General features: G+C 46.4%; 1 protein-coding gene across 2 annotated transcripts in view; it reads right to left on the bottom strand.

Moving 5' to 3' along the window:
- Positions 1-20,325, bottom strand: part of Gatad2a (GATA zinc finger domain containing 2A) — a 92,718-nt gene extending 72,393 nt beyond the window's left edge. For both annotated transcript variants that reach the window (XM_036166389.1, XM_036166392.1), the window contains exon 1: positions 19,989-20,325. The gene's annotated coding sequence lies outside the window, so the exon portion shown is untranslated. The remainder of the gene's footprint in view (positions 1-19,988) is intronic.
- Positions 20,326-24,934: the final 4,609 nt, after the last annotated feature.

Below are 24,934 nucleotides of genomic sequence, written 5' to 3'. Positions count from 1 at the left end.
ATCATTGCAAGTTCAAGGACAGCCTAAGCTACAGTAAGACCCTATCTCAAAAACAAAAACAAAAACCGGCATATAATGAAATGTCCATGTAGGTTCACAGGCAAAGCAGAAATGACTGTAAGCTTTGACCAATTTGAGATTACTATTATCAAACAGTGGTGCAAGGCCCCTATTTGTTTCTTCAGGAAATCTTTACAGGAATAAACAAGGCAAGTGTGGTGATGCAGGCATGATTCCCCAGCACGCAGGAGGCAGAGGAAGAAGGAGGACTGCTTAAAACTGAAGCCAGCAGGCTGGGTGGTGGTGCAGCCTTTAATCCCAGCACTCAGGAGGCGGAGCCAGGCGGATCTCTGTGAGTTCAAGACCATTCAAGACCAGCCTGATCTACAGAGTTCCAGAACAGGCTCCAAAAAAGAATAAAAGGAAGGAAGGAAGGAAGGAAGGAAGGAAGGAAGGAAGGAAGGAAGGAAGGAAGGAAGGAAGGAAGAGAGGGAAGGGAAGGGGAGAAAGAAAGAAAGAAAGAAAGAAAGAAAGAAAGAAAGAAAGAAAGAAAGAAAGAAAAGACAGACAACCTGAAGCCAGCTTGGGATACAGAAAGACCCTTTCTCATAAAAGAAAACAAAGAAAGTACACGGGGACGAGTATGAAGCCTCTGTGCCTAGAATGCACAAAACCTGGCTTTGATTTTGAGCAACACAGAAAAAATAATAAATTGTACCAAGCTTTCTTCTATTTTGTTTTTATTTTTTTCTAACTTTTTTTTTTTCTTTTTTGGATTTCAAGACAGGGTTTATCTGTGTAACAGTTCTGGCTGTCCTGGAACTCACTTTGTAGAGTTCACCAGGCTGGCCTTAAACTCATTGAGATTCACCTGCCTCTGTCTCTCGAGTAAGTGCTGGGATTAAAGGTGTGTGCCACCAACACCCAGCTCTAACTTATTCTTTTTTTTTTAATTAATTAATTTATTTTTCTATTATCAGCTTGATACAGTATAAATTCTTATCCTAATAGTGAAATGTTTCACTGAGGCTTGCCCAGTAATTGAGTAAAACCAAAACTTATTATAAGCTACAGTCATCCTAGGGTCCCCCCTGCTATATAGCCTCTCTGGTTCTGTGGGTTGCAGTCTGATTGTTCTTTGTTTTATATCTAGAATCCACTTATGAGTGAGTACATACCATGTTTGTCCTTCTGGGTTTGGGTTACTTCACTCAGGATGATTTTTTCTAGTTCCATCCATTTGCCTGCACATTTCATGCTGTCATTGTTTTTCTCTGCTGAGTAGTACTCCATTGTGTATATGTACCATATTTTCTTAATCCATTCTTCAGTTGATGGGCATCTAGGTTGTTTCCAGGTTCTGGCTATTACAAATAGTGCTGCTGTGAACACAGTTGAGCATGTATCTTTGTAGTTTGATTGAGCATTCCTTGGGTATATGCCCAAGAGTGGTATGGCTGGGTCTTGAGGTATGTCAATTCCCAATTTTCTGAGAAACCACCATACTGATTTCCACAGTGGTTGTACAAGTTTGCATTCCCACCAACAGTGGAGGAGTGTTCCCTTTACTCTGCATCCTCTCCAACATAGACTGTCATTAGTGTTTTTGATCATAGCCATTCTGACAGGTGTGAGGTGGTATCTCAGAGTCGTTCTGATTTGCATTTCTCTGATGATTAAGGATGTTGAGCATTTCTTCAAGTGTCTCTCAGCCATTTGTGATTCTTCTTTTGAGAATTCTCTATTTAGCTCTTAAGCCCATTTTTTAAATTGGACTGTTCAGTATTTTGATGTCTAGTTTCTTGAGTTCTTTATATATTTTAGAGATCAGTCCTCTGTTAGATGTGGGGTTGGTAAAGGTCTTTTCCCATTCTGTAGTCTGTCTTTTTGTCTTATTGACCATGTCTTTTGCCCTACAAAAGCTTCTCAGTTTCAAGAGATCCTATTTATTAATTGTTGTGCTCAGTGTTTGTGCTGTTGATGTTATCTTTGGGAAGTTGATCTCCTGTGCCAATGCGTTCAAGTGTACTTCCTACTGAGATTCACCTGCCTCTACCTCCCAAGTAAGTGCTGGGATTAAAGGTGTGTGCCACCAACACCCAGCTCTAACTTATTCTTTTAAAAAAAAAAAAAAAAAGGTTGGGGGGCTGGAGAGATGGCTCAGAGGTTAAGAGCACTGATTGTTCTTCCAGAGGTCCTGAGTTCAATTCCCAGCAACCAAATAAATAAATAAACAAACAAATAAATAAATAATATTAAAAAAGAAAAGGAAGAAAAAAAAAACACTAGAGGCTGGACTTGGTGGCACACCCTTTAATCCCAGTACTAAGCAGAGGCAGACAGATCTATCTCTGAGAGTTCAAGTTGGTCTACAGAGTTCCAGGACAGCCAGGGCTGTTACACAGAGAACCCCTACCTTGAAAAACAAAAACAAGACAAAAAAAAAAAAAAAAGTGCCGGGCAGTGGTGGCACACGCCTTTAATCCCAGCACTCAGGAGGCAGAGCCAGGAGGATCTCTGTGAGTTCCAGGCCAGCCTAGGTCTACAGAGCGAGATCCAGGAAAGGCCCAAAGCTACACAGAGAAACCCTGTCGAGAGAGAGAGAGAGAGAGAGAGAGAGAGAGAGAGAGAGAGAGAGAGAGAAAAGCACTAGAACTGGAACTGCCCAGATGACCCAGTGGGTACCAATGCTTGATGATGACTGGGTACCCACTCATCAATACCCAATACCAGTCTGTTGCTCTACATGTTGTCAACCGCCATGCCCCACTCCTGACAGTATGGAATTCCAAGTCCACCTAAGCTCATCCTGAGCCTCCAGAACATGGTTTTTAAGTCTCCAGGTTACTCTGATGGTGTCCTTGCTCCCACAGGATTCCCAGCAACCTCAGTGCCCTAAAGGGTTAAGCAGTAACTGCTCTGAAGTCTTGCTGCAACCAGGAAGCACATCTCCTGCTGTCCTTGGCTGCATGTGTCACCATTGGGCAAGCAATATTCCTTTTGCATCTACATGTGATTTACAAAATGCCACCTACTTTTAACATTAAGTCTCTCAAAAGTTTATAAAAGAAATGTTTTATATAAATTAAAGGAGAATAGCAAAACAGACAGGAGAGAAAGAAAAAAGGGAGGGAAGGAGGAAGGTAAAAGAGGATGGGAGGTCTAGCCTAGCTGCCAGAGGCTCAGGGCACCTGCTCAGAGAAAGCTTAGTCTTCGGATGGACCTGACTAGCCAATAAATACCCCTGGCTCAGATATTAAGAAAAACAATTTCCAAACTTTCCCATAGTTCACATCCCACTCCTTACCCAGAAGAGAGATGCACCCTTCCCAGTGCTTCCCTTCTAGGATGAGAAGCCCCGCCCTACACAGAGATAGGGGCTCTTTCCACTTTATTTTCTCCTTCACAGCACATAGCCATGCCTCCTTACATGCAAAGCAGCCCCACACTGTAGCATGAAAACAGGAAGACTTCATTTAAGCCAGGCCTGCTGGCAGAGGCTGGGAATCCTAGCTACTTCTGTGGCTGAGGCGGGAGTACTCCAAGTTCAAGAACTGCCTAAGCTAAAGAGGGGAGTTGAAAGACCAGTCTTGAACTTGGTGATTCCAGCTCAGAGGTAGAGTGCTTGCTAAATATGTGCTAGACCCCAGATTCCATTCCCAGCACTTTGAAGGGAGGGGAGATAATCTCATGGATGTCAATAGTCAACCCTCACTGGGTATGGTGGCACATGTGTACAATCTAAGAACTCAGAAGGCTGAAGTAGAAGCAGGAGAGTTACAAGTGTGAGGCAAACTCTGGCTCCATAGTCTGACCTTATGTCAAAGAAAAGAAAAGAAAAGAAAAGAAAAGGGGAAGGGGAAGGGGAAGGGGAAGGGGAGGGGAGGGGAGGGGAGGAAAGGAAAGGAAAGGAAAGGAAAGAAAGAAGGAAGGAAGGAAGGAAGGAAGGAAGGAAGGAAGGAAGGAAGAAAGAAAGAAAGAAAGAAAGAAAGAAAGAAAGAAAGAAAGAAAGAAAGAAAGATAACCACCCAACAGAGGCATTTAAAGGGTTAAATATAAAGCCTAAATCTCTGGGTGTTGGTGGCATGCATTCTGGGCTAGCTTAGGATACTGAATAAGACCCTACCTGCCTCAACTCCCACCCCCGAGAAAGTCTAGAAGCATGCCAGGATAAATCTTAACAGATTTCAGATCCTTACAAGGAGTCTAGATGACAGGACTAAATTTAATCTATATAATTTGACTCCCTGTTTATTTATTTGTTTTAGGGACAGGGGTCCCACTCTGGTGCCCAGGGAAGGTGGTCATGGAACTGACACTGATCTCTAGCTTCAGCCCTAGTGGATGGCTTGCAGGCACAGGCCACCACATCTGGTTCCCCTTGTGCTCAATCTTGGATCACACTTGGTCACATTTCAGACTTTCTGTGTTTGAAACCAACTTTGGGCTTTGCTTTTCTATGCTAAAATGTTGAGTTCAAAGGAAATCAGGTCAAGGGACAACATAGGGTCTCTGCTGCACCCAAACTCTCTCCCTTAGAACACCCAAACTCTAGCTGGGCATGGTGGTGCACGTCTTTAATCCCAGCCCTTGGGAGACAGAGGCAGGGGATCACTGTGAGTTCGAGGCCAGCCTGGTCTACAAAGTGAGTTCTAGGACAGCCAAGGCTGTTACACAAATAGAGAAATCCTGTCTCAAAAAAAAAAAAAAAAAAAAAAGGAATTCCCAACCTCTTTACTACACAGACCATCCTCGATGCAGCATTCTCTGTCCTTCCCGATCCAGCCCCATCCCTGACCCTCAGCAAGTAAGATCAGTAATGTCCACACTCTTGAAGTCAGATCTTTGCAAGGGCACATGTGGTCACACGCAACATGGTATGAGCTTCATACCCATCCACCCTGTTACACTTCAGGAGACTCCATCCCAAGTACCCTGCCTGGGGCCCAGCACAGACATTGTGTAAGTTCGCCTCCTCTACCCTACCCTCCCTTCCCTTTTCCTCTAAGATTTAAACATTCCATCCCAAAAGGAAGCTCCTTAAGCAGGAAGGTATACAACTCCAAACAGCCTCAGCAAGTCCCTGAAACTGACCAGATTCACTAGGCCCCTCCCTGCCAGAGTAGGCAGAACTAAGCTGCAAAGAAGACTAGAGACCAGACCTGCTTGCCTGACAGAAGCAGAAACTATCCGAGCTGCCTGGAAAAAGTTTAGACCAACTAAGACACCCGGAAAGGTCACTGGTCAACCTGTTCAGCTTTCTGAAAACTGTGCGGTGTGCTCCAGGCTCCCAGCTTTGTAAGCTGTCACCCCTGCTGGGGTGGGCTTCGGTGATGCAGCTGTCTTTAAGTCATTTCTTCTATAAGTAACTCCAATAAAACTCTTTGGTTCACCAAGTTGAACTTTGATGGTGTTCATACTTCAGTGTGCCGTGTGCTGTCTATCTGGGGTGAGTGGACAGGTGTGTTGCATCCCCCCAGGAAAAGTTTTGTCACACAACAATAGATTAGCTTGTTCCTGGGAAGCTTTAACCTGTCCAACCTTAAGTAGACAGCTGTGCTATAGCTCTGTAACAGCTGCCTTAATGGAGTGCCTCTGTGTACCCAATACCTACAGCACAGGTGAGGACACAGTATCAAAGACTAGGCTTTTTTTTTTTTTTTTTTTTTTTTTTTTGGTTTTTTGAGACAGGGTTTCTCTGTGTAGCTTTGTGCCTTTCCTGGAACTTGCTCTGTAGACCAGGCTGGCCTCAAACTCACAAAGATCTGCCTGCCTCTGCCTCCCGAGTGCTGGGATTAAAGGCATGTGCCACCACCGCCTGACCAACTAGGCCACTTATAATTAGGTACCTATTCTGAGGTCCCAGGGTAGCAGAATGGCACTACCCATACTTAAGTTCAAGTCTGCAGGGGAGGAGTGCAAGATTTGTGCTGCAAGCATGGCCTCCAACAGTCCATTCATACAGCAAAGAGACAGGACAGCCTCTACAGGCAAAGCAGATGACCTGAGTTCCATCCCAGAAGAAACCAACTCCACAAAAGCAGCAAAAGCTAAACTGCCTATGTCTGCTTCTTGGTTCTCCCCACACCTCCCTGGCAGCCCCTCCAAAACTTGTCCCTAAAGGTCACCTTCACAACCGGATAGCAATGCTCCAATTGGCCACCCTCCCCATCCCATGAGTTTGTAGGTACAGCAGCCAGACCCTCTCACAAAGAACTTTATGATTTAAAAGAGAGAGAGAGAGAGAGAGCGCAAGCATGAACTGGTTTTCTGTGCTCAAACTGGGGCACAAGAACTAAGTGTGAGCAGAGTCCTCAGGGAGGGAGTAGGGAGCGAGCCCCCACTTCTTGAGGGGGCAGGAACCCAGAGGCGGGCCAATTACTAGCCCATCGCCACTTGTGCACAGCTACCTCCAGTCTGGGCCGTCTCTCCCTCTCCAAGTCAGTGTGCGGATGCAAAGAAAAAACAGACTCTCTCTGCCTGCAGCCCTGACACACAACCCATAGTTAAGGAAAACACCTGTCCAATCACTGACCTGAGTGGATTAACAGTTACCCAAAACTGGGGCCAGGGCCCTACAGGTCCCCCACACACACTTTTACTAAAAAATGAGCTTCTGACTTAGGTTGCGTAGGACGTCAGCAGGTCACCTTACCCATCATGGAGACACCTGTCCAGGCCACACAGACGTTCTGTCTTAGGTTGCTGAGCCCCCCCCCCCCCAGGCATTACCCGTCTCTGAATACTCATTATCATACAGGCTCAGTTGTGTGAGAGCTGCAGAGTTAACTGTTGCCTAAGATCTCTAAGTGGTGTTGGGCTTGCAATCTGTGTGTTCGACACAGAAAAGACCAACAGAAGTCCTAACCCACCCATAGCCAGCAGGCTAAAGGCAACTGAGCCATTCCCTCCTTAACAAGCCTTACTGCAAATTGGAGTCCTTGTAAGATGGTATCCCAAAAGCAAATGGAACTTGAGTTTGTAAATTTATAACTTTCAAAGCCAACCGAAATGTATATAACTATAGCTTAATTTTTTAAAAGATTTATTTCTATTGATACATCTGTCTGTCCCATGTATGCAGATACCCAAGGAAGCCAGAAGAAGGTGTTGGATCCCTTGAAGCTGTAGTTAACAGGTGGTTGCTTGAATCCTCTGGAAGAGCAGCAAGCAGTCTTAAGCACTAGGCCATATCTCCAGCCCTGAGTTTGTTTGTTTGTTTGTTTTTACTGGAGCTGAGGACCGAACCCAGGGCCTTGCACTTGCGAGGCAAGCACTCTACCACTGAGCTAAATCCCCAACCCCCAGCCCTGAATTTTTTATTTGAATCCAATAGGGTGGTGCCTACTATAATCCTAGAACTGTATGAGAGAGGAGGATTGTGGGAATTTAATGCCAACCAGGAATGGTGGTACACACCTGGTATTCCAGCAGTGCTCAAGGATCCCTGAATTCCAAGCTGGCCTAGGCTACATAGCAAGACCCTAAGGAGAAAAAAAAATACTAAAACAAAAACAAAAACCAGGTAGTCCTGCAGTCATGGCTACTTGAGAACACACAGTGGGGAGATCCTTTGAGCACAGAGTTTGAAGACCAATCTGGGCTACAAAGGAAGATCTTCTAACCGTATAGCCAAAAGCAGGAAGACAGAAAGATGGCACCTCAGGCAGCCTGGGTAACATAGCAAGACCCTGTCTCAAAAAATTAATTAAAGAAAGTGGGGAAGTACAGGTAAGAAAGTAGCTGTATATCTCAGGGCTTGCCAAACATGAGCAGGTCTCTTGTTTCCATACTCAGCACCACACCAAAAAAAAAGAAAAAAAGCTTCAAGTTGGGGAGGGTTTTGCTAGCTATTAACTTCTGTATAATACCTCTGCCCTGAGGGAATGCCACAGGACTCCAGAAACACACATGGTGTGTTTCCAAAGACTAAAAGCTGAGCATTCTGCTCTCGGTTGCCATGGATCAACTACTGCCAACAGCCATCATAAACTTCACAAATGCCACAGAGCCTCCTGGTCTCTGCCTCCAGGAAGGAAACAGAAGCTAGGTGAGGAAGTTAGATGGGCAGAAGTTTCACTTCAAAACCTCCTAGAAATAGACACCCAGGCTCCCAATGAGATTGGCTGCAGCACCAAGGGGCGTCCTCCAGGAAAGCCTATGGTGTTCATGCTTGTCTCCTTGTCTGCAGCTGGGCTGGCAGCTCAGTGAGAGCCACCATATTCTGCTCACTTACGGACTAATTGACACCCAGCACTCACTTCAGGTAGGTAAACACTGTATTTTGCTGGCTTTGGCAATTACATCAACCAGTTAACTTCACACATCAAATGTTTAAATTTAAACCAAGTTATGTATTTGCTTGTGTACCTCATGTATCAAACTTCCTATGTAGCCAACAACCCCTGCATCCGTCATACTGAGTTTATCCTGGGCTAAGTACTGAATCCAGGGCTTTGTGCATGCTCTGTAGCACTCTACCAATTGAGTTACATCCTCACCCCTAAATTATTTCTTTTTGTTGTTGTTGTTGTTTTCTGAGACAGGGTTTCTTTGTGTAAGCTCTGGCTGTCCTGGAACTTGCTTGGTAGACCAAGCTGGCCTCATAGATTTGCCTGCCCCTGCCTCCTGAGTGCTGGGATTAAAAGCTTGTACCACCACCACCCAGCACTAAACTGTGTTTTTGTTTTTGTTTTTGTTTGGTTTTTCGAGACAGGGTTTCTCTGTGTAACTAAATTGTTTTTTAAAAACAGGAAGGGATGGCAAGATGGCTCAATGGGTAAAGGTACTTGCTGCCCAGGCCTAATGATCTGAGCTCAATCCCCTGGGCCCATGAGGCAGAAAAGGACTGACTCCTGAAAGTCATTTTCTGACCTCCACACATGTGCCATGGCATGTACTAAACACCCATACACATATACAAACAAGTAAATAAAATAAATAAATAAATGTAAAAAAAGTTTAAGGCATTTATGGAACTGGGATTGATGGCCCAATGGTTAAAGAGCATTGTCTATTCATCCAGTAACTGATGGAAACAGATGCAGAGAGCCACGGCAAGCACCAGGCCCAGCTCCAGAAGTCTAGTCGAAGAGAGAAAAGAGGAATTCTATGAAAAAGGACATCAAGAACAACATGATGAGGAAACCTACAGAGACAATCAAACCAAGCCTGTGGGAACTCATGAACTTTGGACAGACAGCTATGGAGCCTGCATGGGACTGGAGTAGGCCCTCTGCATGGGCAAGACAGTAGTGTAGCTTGGTCTGTTTGAGGGGCACCTGACAGTGGGAATAGGATCTATCCCTGGTGCATGAACTGGCTTTTTGAAGCCCATTGCCTATGATGGGACACCTTGCACAGCCTTGATTGCAGGGGGAGGGACTTGAAACTATCTCAGCTGAATGTGCTGGACTTTGCTGACTCCCTATGGGAGGCTATATCTTTTCAGAGAAGGGGATGAGAGGTGAACTGGGGAGGGGGGTTTGGGGAGGATCAGAGGAAGGGATGAGGGGGCATCTGTGGTTGGTATGTCAAATGAATAAAAAATTTCTTAATAATAATAACAATAAAGCATTGGCTACTCTTACAGAAGCCTGGATTCAATTCCCAGCACCCACACAACAGCTCATAACCATCTGTAACTCTAGTAGGGGATCCTAAGCCCCCTTCTGACTTTCCTGGGCACTAGGACACATGCAGTACACTGACACGCATATAAGCCAAACACCCAATGTAATGTTTTGGTTGTCAACTTGACTACATCTGGAATGAACTACAATCCAGAAATGAAGGTCACACCTGTGAGAAATTTTTTTGCTTGGTTTGAAGTGGTTGAACCCACTTCTAGTCCAGACCTTTGAGACGGCAGACACATGCTTTGATCTGGATCTTGAGGTGGGAAGACACACCTTTAATCTGGGCCACACCTTCTGCTGGAATAGGACATAGAAGAAGGAAACTTGCTGTTTGTCTGCTTGTCCTCGACTTGCTGACACATCCATTCCTTCACTGGCATCGGAACCTACTTCTTCAAGACTCCAGCATATACTGAAGAGCAGCTGAGACATCCAGGCTTGGAGACTGAACTACTGGATTCTTTCTGCTCACAGCCAGCCATTGTTGGACTACCTGAACTGCAGCCTATAAGTCATTCCAATAACCCCCTTTTCCTATATATCGAGAGAGATTCATTCTATAAGTTCTGTTACTCTAGAGAACCTTAATTAATACAACCCATACACATAAAACTTATTTTAGGCCGGGCAGTGGTAGCACATGCCTTTAATCCCAGCACTCAGGAGGCAGAGGCAGGTGGATCTCTGAGTTTGAGGCCAGCCTGGGCTACAGAGTGAGATCCAGGAAAGGTGCAAAGCTACAGAGAAAAACCCTGTTTTGAAAAACCACACACAGACAAACTTATTTTAAATAATTAATAAATATTCACAAAGCAAAGATTTGATCCCCAGCACCTAATAGCAGCAGCCAGGCCAGGTGTGGTGGCATACACCTTTTTCTTTTCTTGGAGACAGGGTCTCTTTCTTCAGCCATAGCTATCCTAGAACTCACTCCATAGACCAGGAAGGCCTCTAACAGAGATCTACCTGCCTTTGCCTCCTGAGTGCTGTGATTAAAGATGTATGTGGTACCACATCCAGCAGCATATATCACTCCAGAAGTAGAGACCAGCTAAAGCTATACAGTGAGACCCTGTATCAACCAATCAAACAATAATATTTTAAATGGTGCTGGAGATGTAGTTCAATAGTAAGTGTAGTTGCCTAGTGAGACTGAGAGCCTAGGTTCTCAACCTCAAAACCACAATAATAAATAAAAACACTTTATTCACTTGACAATGTGAGGTTAATCCCTGGGACCCACAGGGTAGAAGGGGAGAAGCCACTGGAAAAGTTGTCCTCTGACCATATGCCTTCTCACAATAAATAAATTGATGTAACTTAAATAAATAAATAAAACCACCTTACTGATGGCAAGATTTTGTGAGGGAGTAGGGAGTGAGAATTCTCACGATGTTACCAAGGCTGGACTGAAAACCTACAACCACCCCACCCCTGAATCAGCCTCCCAAATGCTAGAATTATTGGTATTTACCTGGCTAGAACTCTTCCTTAAGTACTCATGTACCCTTTACAGGCCAGTTTATGGGAATTTATCCACTCAGTGATACATACTATACACAAAGGGTGGTGTTGCAAACAGAAGCAAGGCAGAGCTCTGGTCATAACAAATAACACTTCCATTCATTTAGAATAGAACCACCCTATACAGTATTTATTTCCCAGTTCCCAAAGAGACTGCTTATTTCTTATCCTCAACATCCCACAGGGACCAAATGCCCCCAGTGCTGTCTCCAGCAGGAAGGAAACCCTAACTTCCCTGGCTATTTCAGTTACATAAATCAACACTTCCTCGGCCAGGCAGTGTTTAGACCCACATGCGTTTCAGCGATACTCACCGACTGATAACTATATTACATTATTCTGGATAAATGTACTTAGATCAATACATTTCTAACTACAAAAGGCTTTTTATTGCTGTAAAGATCCTTCAAAAAAAGTCAAAGATTTTCCTGATAAACAGACATAGTAGAGGAGCCACCATCCACAAGCAACGTCTGTGGCTCAAGAGACGGTGGAATTTCAGGGGGTGAGTAAATCCTTTAAATTGCTTATTTTGTATACGCACATACATACATACATACATACACACACAAATAAGTAAATAAATGTAAATTTTTTTAATTAAATAAATAAAAATAGCCAGGTGGTTGTGGGACCCTTAAGAGGGATGCCTTTAGAGGGACGTAGATCTCGAGTTCGAGGCCAGCCTGGTCTACAGAACTAGTACCAGGATTGCCAGGGCTACACAGAAAAACCTTGTCTCAAAAAACCAAATAAATAAATAAATACTAGCTTGCACAGTGGCTCATGCCTATAATTCCAGCACTAGAAGGCTAAAGCAGGATTGTCACGCTTGATTGCAACCTGAGTGACACAGTAAGTCCCTGTCTCAAAAAGGCAACATGCATGCCTGGCAAACATAAGAACCTGACTTCTAGCCCCAGAGCCCAGGTAAAAATACCCTGTAATCCCAACACTCGTTGGAGCTCCCTGGCCAACCAAGCCTACCCTACTGTGACCAGTGAGGAACCCTGTCTCAAACAAACAAATTAATTAATTTAATGTATATACACACATACAAACCAAAAACTATTTCAGAGTCTAAGATTGGTGGGCATGGTAACATAAGCTTTTTTGTTATTTTGGTTTTTTTGTTTGTTTGTTTGTTTGTTTGTTTTTTGTTTTTCGAGACAGGGTTTCTCTGTGTAGCTTTGCGCCTTTCCTGGAACTCGCTTGGTAGCTCAGGCTGGCCTCGAACTCATAGTGATCCGCCTGCCTCTGCCTCCTGAGTGCTGGGATTATAGGCGTGCGCCACCACTGCCCAGCTCACCGATAACATAACCTTTAATCCCTGCATTCAGGAGGTAGAGACAGGTTGATTATTATAGATTCAAGACTGGCCAGGTCTACAGATTACTACCTGTTTACATAGATAGATGACAAACAGACAGACAATCCTAATTTTATGTGAGACACTGCCTCCAAAAAAAAAAAAAAAAGGCCAAAGTCACTAAGCACAGTGGTACACGTCTATAATCCTAGCACTAAGGAAGCAGAGGCAGGAGGATCAGTAATGAAGGCCATTCTGGGATAAGTATACAGTTTAAAGCCAGCCCAGGCTATAAAAGACTCTGACTTTTTTCCAACATGGGAGGGCCTGGCTCAGATTTTCACCCATTATTTTCCCCCTGGGTTTTATCCATCTGTTGCCACACTATTCACCCACAGTGATTATAGGGCTTTCACTAATTACTAAGAAAAAAAATTCACTAGAAAAAATAGAATATCCTATGTGGGCAGGGAGGCACATGCCTGTAATAGCAGCCCTTAGGAGGCAAGAGGTTCCTAAGTCAGAAGATCATGAGGCTGAGGCCAGTCTGGACTACATAGTAAGTACAGCCATAGCTGCATAGAAAAGCCTGTCCCAAAAAGTGAGAGAGGGTGTGGGGATGTGGGTGTGGGGATGCAAGTGTCCTAGCCCTCACTCCCAATTTACCTTGCCCCAGACTCCTCTCAGACCCAGAAACTGAGTTAGCACATCCACAACTCTCTAGACCTGGGTCCAGGAGCTCAGGTGAATTCTGATCTCCATGTGGGCACTAAGCCACACACTGGTCTTTTCAAAGTACCATTAGTATGTGTAGTCAAATGCCTTGGTGTGTCACTTTCCCAGTCTTTTGTTTCCAAATCTGATCCATTACCATGAAAAGGGCTCATTTTTCAAGGTTCTGAAGCTCACCATGTAACTGCTTCACATCCTATACTGTTTCAAAATGTGCACAGGATCATTTAAGATTGCAGCTCACATGGGCTGGGGAGATGGCTCAGAGGTTAAGAGCACTGGCTGTTCTTCCAGAGGTCCTGAGTTCAATTCCCAGCAACCACATGGTGGCTCACAACCACCTGTAATGAGATCTGGTGCCCTCTTTTGGAGTGCAGGCATACATACAGGCAGGGCATTGTATACATAATAAATAAATAAGTCTTTTAAAAAAATTGTAGCTCACCTACTTTTTGGCTTCCCACAATTCTTCAAATTCATTATCATCTTCTACTTTGCCTCCAGTCTAATTAGTTACCCATCTCTGTACTTGCCCTTCCCTCACAAATTATCCCATTTAACAGAAGGAGATGCCAAGGCGAAAGCAAATACCTGCTACATAGCAAACCTTTCTCATATCTGGTAAGAGAAGACAGAAACAGTGAAAAACTTCCAACATTTGTTTCTCTCTGAGAGTATTTAGCCTTGGCAGAGTATCAAGCCCCTTCTGGCCTGAGAGTCCAGGCCAGGGCCCTAACCCCATGAGCATTATAACCAACCTGTGCTGACCAGCTAGTCCATTACCTCTGATTCACTCATTCCCTCAAGTTTACTGAGCACCTCTGGCAGGAGTTATCACCTTCACAGCAGTGTGCTCCAATATTTATAACAATGATAGTTTTGTGATATAACTTGGTAAGCCACACAACTAGGAAAAAAAAAAAAAAACTCCTTTAAGAATGAAAAAGGAAGCCGGGCGGTGGTGGCACACACCTTTAATCCCAGCACTCAGGAGGCAGAGGGATCTCTGTGAGTTCCAGGCTAGCCTGGGCTACAGAGCGAGTTCCAGGAAAGCCACAAAGCTACACAGAGAAACCCTGTCTCAAAAAAAAAAAAAAAAAAAAAAAAGAATGAAAAAGGGATAAAGCTGGGCAGTGGTGGCGCACACACCTTTAATCCTAGCACCGGGGAGGCAGAGGCTGGCAGATCTCTGTGAATTTGAGGCCAGCCTGGTCTACAGAGCTAGTATCAGGTCAGCTAGGGCTGTTACACAGGGAAACCCTGTCTCAAAAAAACCAAAAAGTGCCAGGTGGTGGTGGCGCACACCTTTAATCCCAGCATTCGGGAGGCACAGACAGGCAGATCTCTGTGAGTTCGAGGCCAACCTGGTCCAGTACAGTCTCCAAAGCTACAGAGAAACCCTGTCTGAAAAAAAAAAAAACAAAAACAAAAACAAAAAAAGAATGAATGAAAAAGGAAAGCCTCCTAAAAAGAGGTGTCATCCTTGCTATGGTGTGGGTGTGGTTTAAGTGTCCTCCACACAGAAACCACAACTGTGCTGTCCTTAGGTTTATAGCCAAGTGTGTCTGTCATCTCAGCACCGGGAAGACGGGAGGCAAGAGGAGCAGCAGTTTGAGGCCAGTCTTGGTCACAGAGCAAGCATACCCCAGAAGCTCCAGGAGACCTTGTCTCAACCATGTCCCTCTGCCAAACAGAGGGTGGGAATTTAACCAGGCTATATGCTCTTAGACATGAGTCCTTTGGTGTGGGCTTAGTGGTACAAACCTGTAATAGTAGTTACTCAGGAGGCTGAGACAAAAGGATTCCAAGATCAACAACTTCCTGAACAACAAAGTGAGTTCAAGGCTAGCCTAGGCAACTTATCAAGACACTGTCTCACAATTAAACAAAAAAATTGAGGGGTAGAGGCTGGAGAGATGGCTCAGTAGTTAAGAACACTAACTGCTCTTCCAGAGGATCCAAGTTCAATTCCCAGCCCTACAAAGTAACTCACAACCACCAGTAAGTCCAGTTCCAGGAATTCAATACTCTCTATTGACACTGTATGGATGAGGTATACAGACTTATATGCAGGCAAAACACCCATACACATAAAATTAAAATTTTTTAATGTTTAAAAAATATTTAAAGACTGGAGATACAGCTCAGTGCAGTTCTATGGCAAAAGCATTTGCTTAGTATTCATGAGAGCCTGGGTCCAATGGAGGGTGGCTTTGGGATTAAAGAGAATTAATCCTTAGGGTGAAGCCCCCTTGGTTAAATCTGGTGACCTTTTAAGAGAAAGGCTGGGGAGATGGCTCAGCAGTTGGGAACACTTACTGCTCTTGCATAGAACCCAGGTTCATTTCCCAGTGCCCACAGTTCCAGAGAATTCAACTCCCTTTTCTGATATCCTCCTGTTCTCATGCACATATATGGTACACATACATACACTGAGGCACATATACATAAACATAAAATTTTTTAAAGAAAGCTGAGTGTGGCACATGGGTTTAATCCCAGCACTCAGGAAGCAGAAACAAGAATATCTCTGAGTTTGAGGCCAGCCTCTTCTACAGAGCAAGTTTCAGGACAGCAAGGGCTACACAGAGAAACCTTGTCTTGAAAAATTAATAATAATAATAAAGTACATGTGTACATATGTACAGTTACACACACATACACACACCAACAGCCTGCTCCTGTCTCTTGCCATGTAACACCCTGTGCTTGCTCAAGACTCAATAAACTTCTTCATAAAGTAGCCTGACTCAGCCGTTTTGTTACAGTAACAAATGATACAAGAAACAATTCTCACTTCTAAGTCACCAGTTACCTCTTTTTTTAACACTATCTGAGCTGGAGTTCCTTTTAAGTGATAAATATATGCAGGTCCCTAAGCCCCAAGCTCCTCACTACGGCTCCTCTTCACTGAGGGCAGTGCCTACAAATGACCAGCAAAAAGCAGTAGAAAGAAAACAGGTCTGCATCAGCCTCCTGTCCGGACTTGACTATCCCAGGAGCTGAGGACCCAGGAAACTCTCCAAGTGCTTCTCCACAGAAGAAAATAGCTCGAGTTGTAACTTGCGTCCACATGGTCCACCGACAGATTTAGAACTCAAATTATACCCTCGGCAAGGAGTCTTCACAAAGGACTCAAATTAAGCAAGACCCAGAGGGATATGAACAGGGAGAGACTGCATTAAGTCAAACTAGAAAGAGAAGTACAGGGAGAGGTGACTTAGTGGTGTACAACTTGTTGAAATGCTAAGCCAAGGGCCTCACCCCCTTCAGTGCTCTGCTCAGGCCAGCTCTCTGGGTTCCCAGCCTGAAAGCAGCCTGTGGCCTCAAAGCAGAACTTACTCAGATTTCAAGCTGAGTTCATTTCTGTCCTGTGGACCATCTCTCAATGCCAGCATTCATCCCCTTAGGCTCCTGAGAGCTCTACCTTTAAGCAAAGCAGATAAAATTAGCTACTTCAGTAAACTTGGAATCCAGGGTGGTCCACTAAAGAAGTACACAGGAGATTTGTAAACACCATGGAAAACCTTCCTTTGAGCCAGGCCAAAGTCACCTAAAACTTAACAGAAATGTAGTTAAGTCCTCTGTCCCTTGCCTCCTTTGCACCTTCTCCAGATCTAGGATGACCCATTTCCTGCTTTTGTCCTTTTATACCAAGGCCACAACCTGGGTCTCCTCTTTTGATCAAGGGGTGAATCAGAGGGCTCAAGGCAGCAGGAAGCCCTGAGAGAGCAAAGGAGCCCTTTCTTCTCTTTTCTCAGGAAGGGAAGGTCCTCTCTGCAGAAAGGACTGAGGGTCACAGCAGGAAGTGGGTTTGTTCCATAGGCTTGACCTTGTGATAATAGGGAGACATTGTTTCTGTCTTGTCTCTCAGTGCCCACAATCTTCTGACACTGGCCTAGGGGGTCAGGAAAATTAATAATCAGAGCAGCATGTGGTGCTGCACACCTGTGATCCCAGCATCCAAGAGGCTGAGGCAGGAGGACTGACAAAATTTGAGGTCAGACTGAGTTACACAACAAAACCTTGTCTCAAGAGAAATAAAGGTGGGCACGGCAGCCCATGACTTTAATCTCAGTGCTTGAAAGTCAGAGGCAGGCATATCTCTGAGTTCCAGGCCAGCCAAGAAGACATAATAGAGACCTTGTCTCAAAAACAAAAACAAAAAACAAAAAACAAGCTGAGTGGTGGTGGTGCACACCTGTAATCCCAGCACTTGGGAGGCAGAGGCAGGTGGATCTCTGTGAGTTCGAGGCCAGCCTTAACTACAGAGTGAGTTCCAGGTCAGGCTCCAAAGCTACACAGAGAAACCCTGTCTCGAAAAACCAAAAAGGAAAAAAAAAAAAAAAAAAACCCCTCAAGTTGCAGGACTTAGAAAACCATGGGGGAGGGGGGTTGTTGTTTATTTGGTTTTTTGTTTTTGTTTTGTTTTGTTTTATTTCTTTGCATATAGGTCCCTTAACTTTCCCTCTAGTCACAAAAGTCTCAGTCCTCTGAAAACTGAGATAAAAGTTATGAAAAAGTCCAACATTCTGGAAAGCCTAAGCAAGATGATTCAAGGACAACATCGGATACATAAATGGGGAGTCAAGGGGCAGCCCGGGCTACATTTTTTAGATTATATCTAAAAAGTAAAGCACAGTGATGGCGGAGAAACCCAAGGATTGGCAAGAAAGAAAGTCTTTCTTAGTCATTTCTAAGTCTTTCCCTTCACAATAGAGACTTGGATACACCACATAAAGAGAGGAATCTTGAAGAGGATGGCTCCAAGGTTAAATAATAAGTCTCTCTCACAGAGGTTAAGAAAGAAAATCTCAAGAAGGGAAAAATCCCAAGCAAGCAGGTAGGGAACTGCTATGCTGAAGGACCCCTCAAGAAAATGAGAAATCCATCATGTCTCTTATAAGGAAAAGGGAGCATAGCTGAAGTGGGACAAAGGCCAGGCTCAGCAGCTCACACCTATAGTGCTATCATTCACGAGGCTGAGGCAGGAGGATGACCATGAATTTGTGATTACCATGGGTGCAGAGTTCCAGACCAGCCTGTGTAAAGAAGGAAGGGTCAGTGGTGGTGGTCCACGCCTTTAATCTTAGTCCTCCGGAGGCAGAAGCAGGCAATCTCTGAGTCTGAGGCCAGCCTGGTCTACACAGTGAGTTCCAGCACAGCCAGGGCTACACGGAGAAACCCTGTCTCAAACACCACCACCCCCAAAAAAGCAAAGAGGGGGAAGGAGGAGGGAGGAGGACATAGGGATAACCGCGAAAAATGAAAAAAAAAAAAAAGAGTATGCCTGAATGGTGGCATATAGCATGTAATCCCAGGACTTGCTTAGGAAAATCTTCTATTTATTGATTTATTTTTTAGTTTTTTTGAGACAGGGTTTCTTTGTGTAGCCCTAGCTGTCCCAGAACTAGCTCTATAGACCAGCCTGGTCTCAAACTCAGAGAACCGAATCGCCTGCTTCTGCATCCTGAGTGCTGGGATTAAAGGCATGCGCCACCATGCATGGCTGGAAAATCTTAATTCAATGACAACCTAAGCTATAATGCAACAAGACTGAGTCTCAAAAAAAAAAAAAAAAGAAAAGAAAAAAACCTTAAAAATGTGGAGAGGCCAGGCATGATGACACCAGCCTTCAACTCTAGCTACAAGGGTCTCTGAAGGCAGATCTCTATGGGTTCAAGGCTACCAATGAGAGCTACATGGTGAGACCGCCCCATCCCCCCCAAAAAAAAGAGGGCTTGCCAAAAAATTAGGGACAGTTCAGACAGTGGGGAAAACCTCCAAGGAGCACTTCAGATTATTTGTGAAACTTGGAAAAAGAAAGAAGTCACTCAAAGTAGGGATGGAAAAGCAGGGAGGAAATTTCAGAAAGGGGATCTGTCAAAAAATGGGACACACACAGGCCTGGCGTGGTGGCGCATGACTTTAATCCCAGCACTCCGGAGGCAAAGGCAGGTGGATCTTTGTTCCAGGTCAGCCAGGGCTATTATACAGAGAAATAAACAAACAAACACAAAAGAACAACAGCTCAGAGAAACAACGACCTCCTCAGAAAATTGTGGGAGGGGGTTCGCCGAGAGGCAGAGCGCTCTCAGAAACACCCTCCATAGACGAAAGGTCCTCAGAAAGAACGGTGAGTGTCTCCGACGGGAAGTGGAACCTTCCTGGAGGAGGCGAGGAATCCCGAAAGGAAGGGAGGGGGCGCTCATCAGACAAAAAGCCACTTTTCACAGAAGCTGGGGACTGAGGCCGGAGACTCGAAAAAGCAGCAGAGAACGACTGCACACCCTCACAGAGCAGGGTGCCTGCGACAAGGGCCTCGGAGATGGGGCTCCCCTCGGGCACCCGGGTCTCCCCGAGAGCTGGGAGCTCTGCAGAAAGGCTGTCCCTCACAGGTGGGTGCCCAGCGCGGCGGGCGACCAAGGGCCCAGGTCCTCCAAAAGTTGAGTTCTGCACGCGGTGCTCTGCTCCCTAAGGGCCTTTCTGGGGCGCCCTCGGGAAAGCCCGGGCTCCCCGGAGGAGACCGTCCGAGGCGGGGTCCCGCGGAGAAAGGGCACCTTCAGACGCTAAGTTCCCCAGAGGGTGTCCCCAAGCAAGGGGCACCCCAGGAAGGGCACTCGGACACGCGGGGTTCCTACGGGAGTCCTCGGAGACAGGGGCCCCAGATGCAGGGTCCCCCGAGAGTCCAGTGAGGAAACGCACCAGCCCGGCCAAGCGGAAGCCAGGGGAGCCCGGGGCACCGGAAGCCGGGGACCCCGGCAGCGGCGCCGGCCCGCACTCACCGAAGTTGCTGGGCTCCGCAGGATCGGCAGCTGGGCCCCGGCCGGCCTCGGGCAGAGCGCTCAGGTTCGGTCCGGTCGCGTCCCACGGCGACGGCTCCCTCGGGTGGCGCCTGAGGCGGCTGCGGAGACAGGACGACGGACGACCGACCGACCGACTGCGCGGGCGGCGCGGGGCGCGCTCAGGCAGCGAGGGTGCGCGTGCGCGAGCCGGGGCGCTGACCCCGGGCGGAAGGAGCTGCTTCGGCGCGCTCGGAGCCGCGACTCGGTCTCGCCGCTCCTTCTCACACTGAAATTGCCCGCTTCACAGCCCGGCTTCCCCGGTTGCTAGGCAGATTTCGCCTCTCACACTTCCGGGTTGAAGCACGTCTCTCCGAGTGGCGGCGCCGCAGGCCAATGAAGTCTGGCCGGGGCGCTCTGGATCCGCACCCCACAGGGGGTGTGGCCAGCCTCAGGACAGACAGTTCCCAGCAGCCAATGAGCGCGTTGGCCGGCTGGCCCTCAGGATCGCGCCGGTGGCTGGGGCGGGCCCGAGGGGGCGGGGCAGAATGACTGACAAACCATCATCCAATGGAAAAATGGAGCGGGTAGCAGGGCCAGTCACGTCGCCATGAGGGTGGGATTTAGGTCTGGGGCGGGAATACCGTGAGGGGTGCGGCCTTGGAGGACACGTCAATTCGTGGCCGGCTTGCTCGGACGCCGGAGGGCGGTTCGACTGGACCGCCCGGCGGCCGGCAACTGACAGAGCGGAGGGTTCCCCTGCAGTGCGCAGCAGGGGCGCCCCACCCACAATGCACTGGAGGCTGTCGGGCCTGGACAGGCGCCTCTGAGTAGACCTCGGGTGGCTGGTTGCTTGGCTTGGTTCCTGTGGGCGTCGGGGACGCCGCCACCTTTGAAGAGTCTCTGGACGACCCCACCCCCATCCCCGCCGCCCATTCGGAAGAGAATCTTCAGGTTCCCGTCGCTGGTCCCGTTCTGAGTACGCTGTCGGCGAGCTCGGCCTTCTTACCTGCTTTTCTGAGAACTGCCAGAATGAGGATACTTCGGGAGATCCAACATCACTGAATCTCCTGAACGCTGCTGGGATGTATGCATTATCTGAATGGAAGCCCCACCCCAATCCCTGTAGATCTCACGCTGCCATTGCAAGGGGAGAGATGTGGGACTGGAGCAATCCTAGATTCCCCCTTCCCCCTTTACTTAAGGTGTAGTCTTTTAACTCATTTTCCCCCTTTGAGACGGGACCTCAGTATGTAACCCGAGCTGGCCTGGAACTCACCTGCCTTTTGAATTCTTTCGATTTTATTTTGTTGGGGGGGAGGGGCTTTTTAAGCGTTTATTCTATTTTTGGGTGTCAGTGTGTATGCCATGACAAGCATGTTAAAGTGAGAGAACAACTTGAAGGAGCTGGGCCTCTCTTTCCTCTTAGGTGGGGCCCAGAGATCAAACTCAGGGCCTCAGGCTTGGTGACAAGAACCTTTACACTTTGAACCATCTAGTCCACCCTGTTTGTTTTTGAGACAGGATCTTACTGTGTACCCCTAGCTGCCCTGGAAATCTATGTAGAGCAGGCTGTCCTCAAACTTAAGAGATCCTCCTTCCTCTGCCTCACAGGTGCTCTAATTCAAGGCATGTGCCACCAAGTCGGCAGGTTGTTTCTTGGTAAGTCTCCTGTATCCCAGGCTAGCCTCAAACTTGTTCCTGTGTAGCTCAGAATGATCTAGAATTCTACTACCCCTGCTTAACTCTTTTGGTCTCTGCATCTCCACAATTTCTCCTCTAGATAGGAACATTCCAAGAACCTTTGTTTCCCAACCACTTCCAGATAAAACTCACATGACACCCACAATTTCAGCATATCATCAGGCTGACAGTAGCAAAAAGGCTTCAACTATCTTCCACCACTTTTTAAAGTATTTATTTTATGTGAATGGATGCTTTGTCTGCATATCTGCACCAAGTACAGTGCCCACCGGAAGCCAGAAGAGGGCATCAGATCCCCTGGGACTTGAGTCAGACAATTATGAGCTGCCATGTGGGTTCTAGGAATCGAACCTGGGCTGGAAGAGCAGCCAAATGCTCTTAACATCTGAGCCATCATTCCAGCCCCACCATCTCCTTTTTAGACCGGATCTCATGTAGCCCAGATTGGCCTTAAATGTGAAGTGTAACCAAGAAAGACCTTGAACTCCTGAGACTCGGCTTCCACCTCCTAAATATGTCAAGCACGTGCCACCACACCCAGTTTATGCAATGCTATGCTAATCTTACTAATGGAGTTTCAACCTCAGCCTCTTCTATTATTCTCTTGTTGCCCAGGCTGGCATTAAACTCCTAATCTTTCTACTCTCATCTCTCCTGTGCCAAAGTGACAGGAATGAACTACCTTGCCTGACCCTCAATCCATTCCAAAGTCCTTGCCTTATTTCGGACCCAGCTTTGCCTAAACAGGTAACCAAGTAGCCTATTGAGTCAAATAATGAAGAAGGTAGTGATGAGAAAGACCCCCAACTCTGCAGATGCAAATGGTGAGCTATGATTGCCACTGCTCAGTACACAGATTACCAAGGGGAACTTGTTACTGGAGGGACTTAAGAGCCAGGAAGAATGCAGTAAAGGGAAACAGGCCTGTTACACCAGACAGAAGAGATACTGAAGAGATACAAAGAAACTGCTGTACTAATGGAAGGAGGAATCCATCAAATAAGGTAATGGGCCAGGCGGTGGTGGCACAGGCCTTTAATCCCAACACTCGGGAGGCAGAAGCAGGTGGATCTCTGTGAGTTCGAGGCCAGCCTGGTCTACAAAGCTAGTTCCAGGAAAGGTGCAAAGCTACACAGAGAAACCCTGTCTCGAAAAACCAAAATAAAATAAGGTAATGGATGAGAGCTACAATGAACTCAAGAACTCTGAGTTCGGAAACATGGAAGGCCTTGCTTACAAGTAAGCTAAAATTATGGAAGAAAAATAAGTTCAGAGAGGAACAGGGATGGGGGAACCATGACTCCTTGAGTGAGCTCAGTCTCAACCTGGCCTCAAGTGAAAAGGCTGAACAGAGTCACAGGCTAAGGAAGGAAGCCATGGTCAACTTGAAGACCTGTTCCCTGCACCTTGTTGGCCCTTGTTCTGCTTCAGAACTACCACAGTCTGCAACTGTTTGAAGCAATCAGAGGAAACAAACACTTGGACCTGGTGGCTCCAGAGCTGGGGACAAGCCCATGCATGCCACTTCCTAAAAAGGCCAGTTATTGCCCTCACTATGTAAGAAGTCACAACCCTGAACCAGGCCTAGCAGTGCACATCCCAGCACTGGGGAGGCTGAGGCAGGAGCATCTGAAGTTCTAGGCCATCCTGGGTTACAGAGCAAGACCCTGCTTCAAACAAACAAAACCAGAAACCTTCTCAAAGGCTTGCATTGAGGATGTGAGTCAAAGTGCCTTGTACTGTGCCTGGCACTCAGTAGGACACACAAGCTGCTTTAATTTCTGTCACTAATCAGGAAGCTTTGCAAGGACAAGAATCAGCCTAGCTAAGGGACCCCTTGGTACTTTTGCACATGATTCTTCTTATTTTTCTGAGGCAGGGTCTTACTGTGTAGCCTAGGCTAGCTGAGAACTTACTATGTAGCCCAAGATGACCTAAGAATAGTCCTCTTGCCTCAGTCTCACAAGTGCTAAGTGTTATAGGTGTGCAGGCAAAGTATTCATACACATAATAAATTTTAAATCTCAATTTCAGTCCATGCTCAAAGGTGAGAAAACACTGAGGTCTCATGGAAAGCAGGCTCATATGAAGACTCAAAATTGGTGCTGGAGCCAGTCGGTGGTGGCACATGCTTTTAATCCCAGCAATGGGGAGGCAGAGGCAGGTGGATCTCTGAGTTCAAGGCCAGCCTGGTTTACATAGTGAGTTCCAGAACAGCCAAGGCTACACAGAGAACCCCTGTTTTGAATAACAAAAACAAAATATTTGTGCAGGAGAGATCACTCCATGGTTTAGATTAGTTGTTATTCTTGCAGAAGACCCAGGTTTGGTTCCCAGCATCCACCGGGTAACAGATGTGGTACACATAAAAACATGCAGGCAAAACACATGAAATAAAAATAAGTGTTAAAAAAATTGATAAGCAGTGCTCTAGTTACTGTCCAGCCAGCTCACTGCACCCTTTTACAATGTTCTCAGTAAACCACTCCTGAGACCAGCCAGATGACTCAGGAGGTACAGGCACTTGCTACCAATTTTGACAACCTCAGTTTGATCCCCTGCCCTGAGACCCATGTAGTGGAAGGACAGAACCAACTTCCACAAGTTGTTCACTAACCTCCACATGTACTCTGTGACACACATGTGCCTACACGCAAAATAAACTACACCTATACTGGTAAAATAAATAACCCCAAATGTCCTGAGCCCTAGACTGGAAATACAGCTCAGTTGGTAGAGGGCTTGCCTAGCATGCACAGTGTCCTGGGTTCCATTCCCAACACCACATAACTAGGCATGATGGTGCACAGCTGTCATCCCAGAATTCAGGAAGTAGACAGGAGAATCAGATGTCTAAAGTCATCTTCATCTTCAAGGACAGCCTGGACTAAGAAAAAAAAAAAATTTCCTAAATGTTTTCTTTCTCTGGAGTAAACCCTCTTTGAAGAGAGACTCTGGGTAGATGTCCTAATGAAATTCCTGAACCTCAGAGCCAAGGGCAGGTGGCAGCCTGCCCAGGACCCAAACCACCCAAAATACCTCTGTCAAAATGAGCTGGCAAGACTGGCATGGTGGTACACAACTGTCAGTCCCCAACGGTGGGGAAGCTTGAGGCAGGATCTCGGTGAGTTCAAAACCACCATGGGCTACATCGATAGACCTGGTTGGTTGGTTGGTTTGAAATAAAAACTAAAGCTCGGGCCACCTGATAGTTGGTCCCTGAAGTTTGAGTTCTCTTTCCCTGG

Source organism: Onychomys torridus, chromosome 17 (assembly GCF_903995425.1).
Source record: "Onychomys torridus chromosome 17, mOncTor1.1, whole genome shotgun sequence".
NCBI classification, from domain to species: Eukaryota; Metazoa; Chordata; class Mammalia; order Rodentia; family Cricetidae; genus Onychomys; species Onychomys torridus.
The sequence above is the reverse complement of the archived record's forward strand: the minus strand, read 5'-3'. Positions and strand labels throughout refer to the sequence as shown.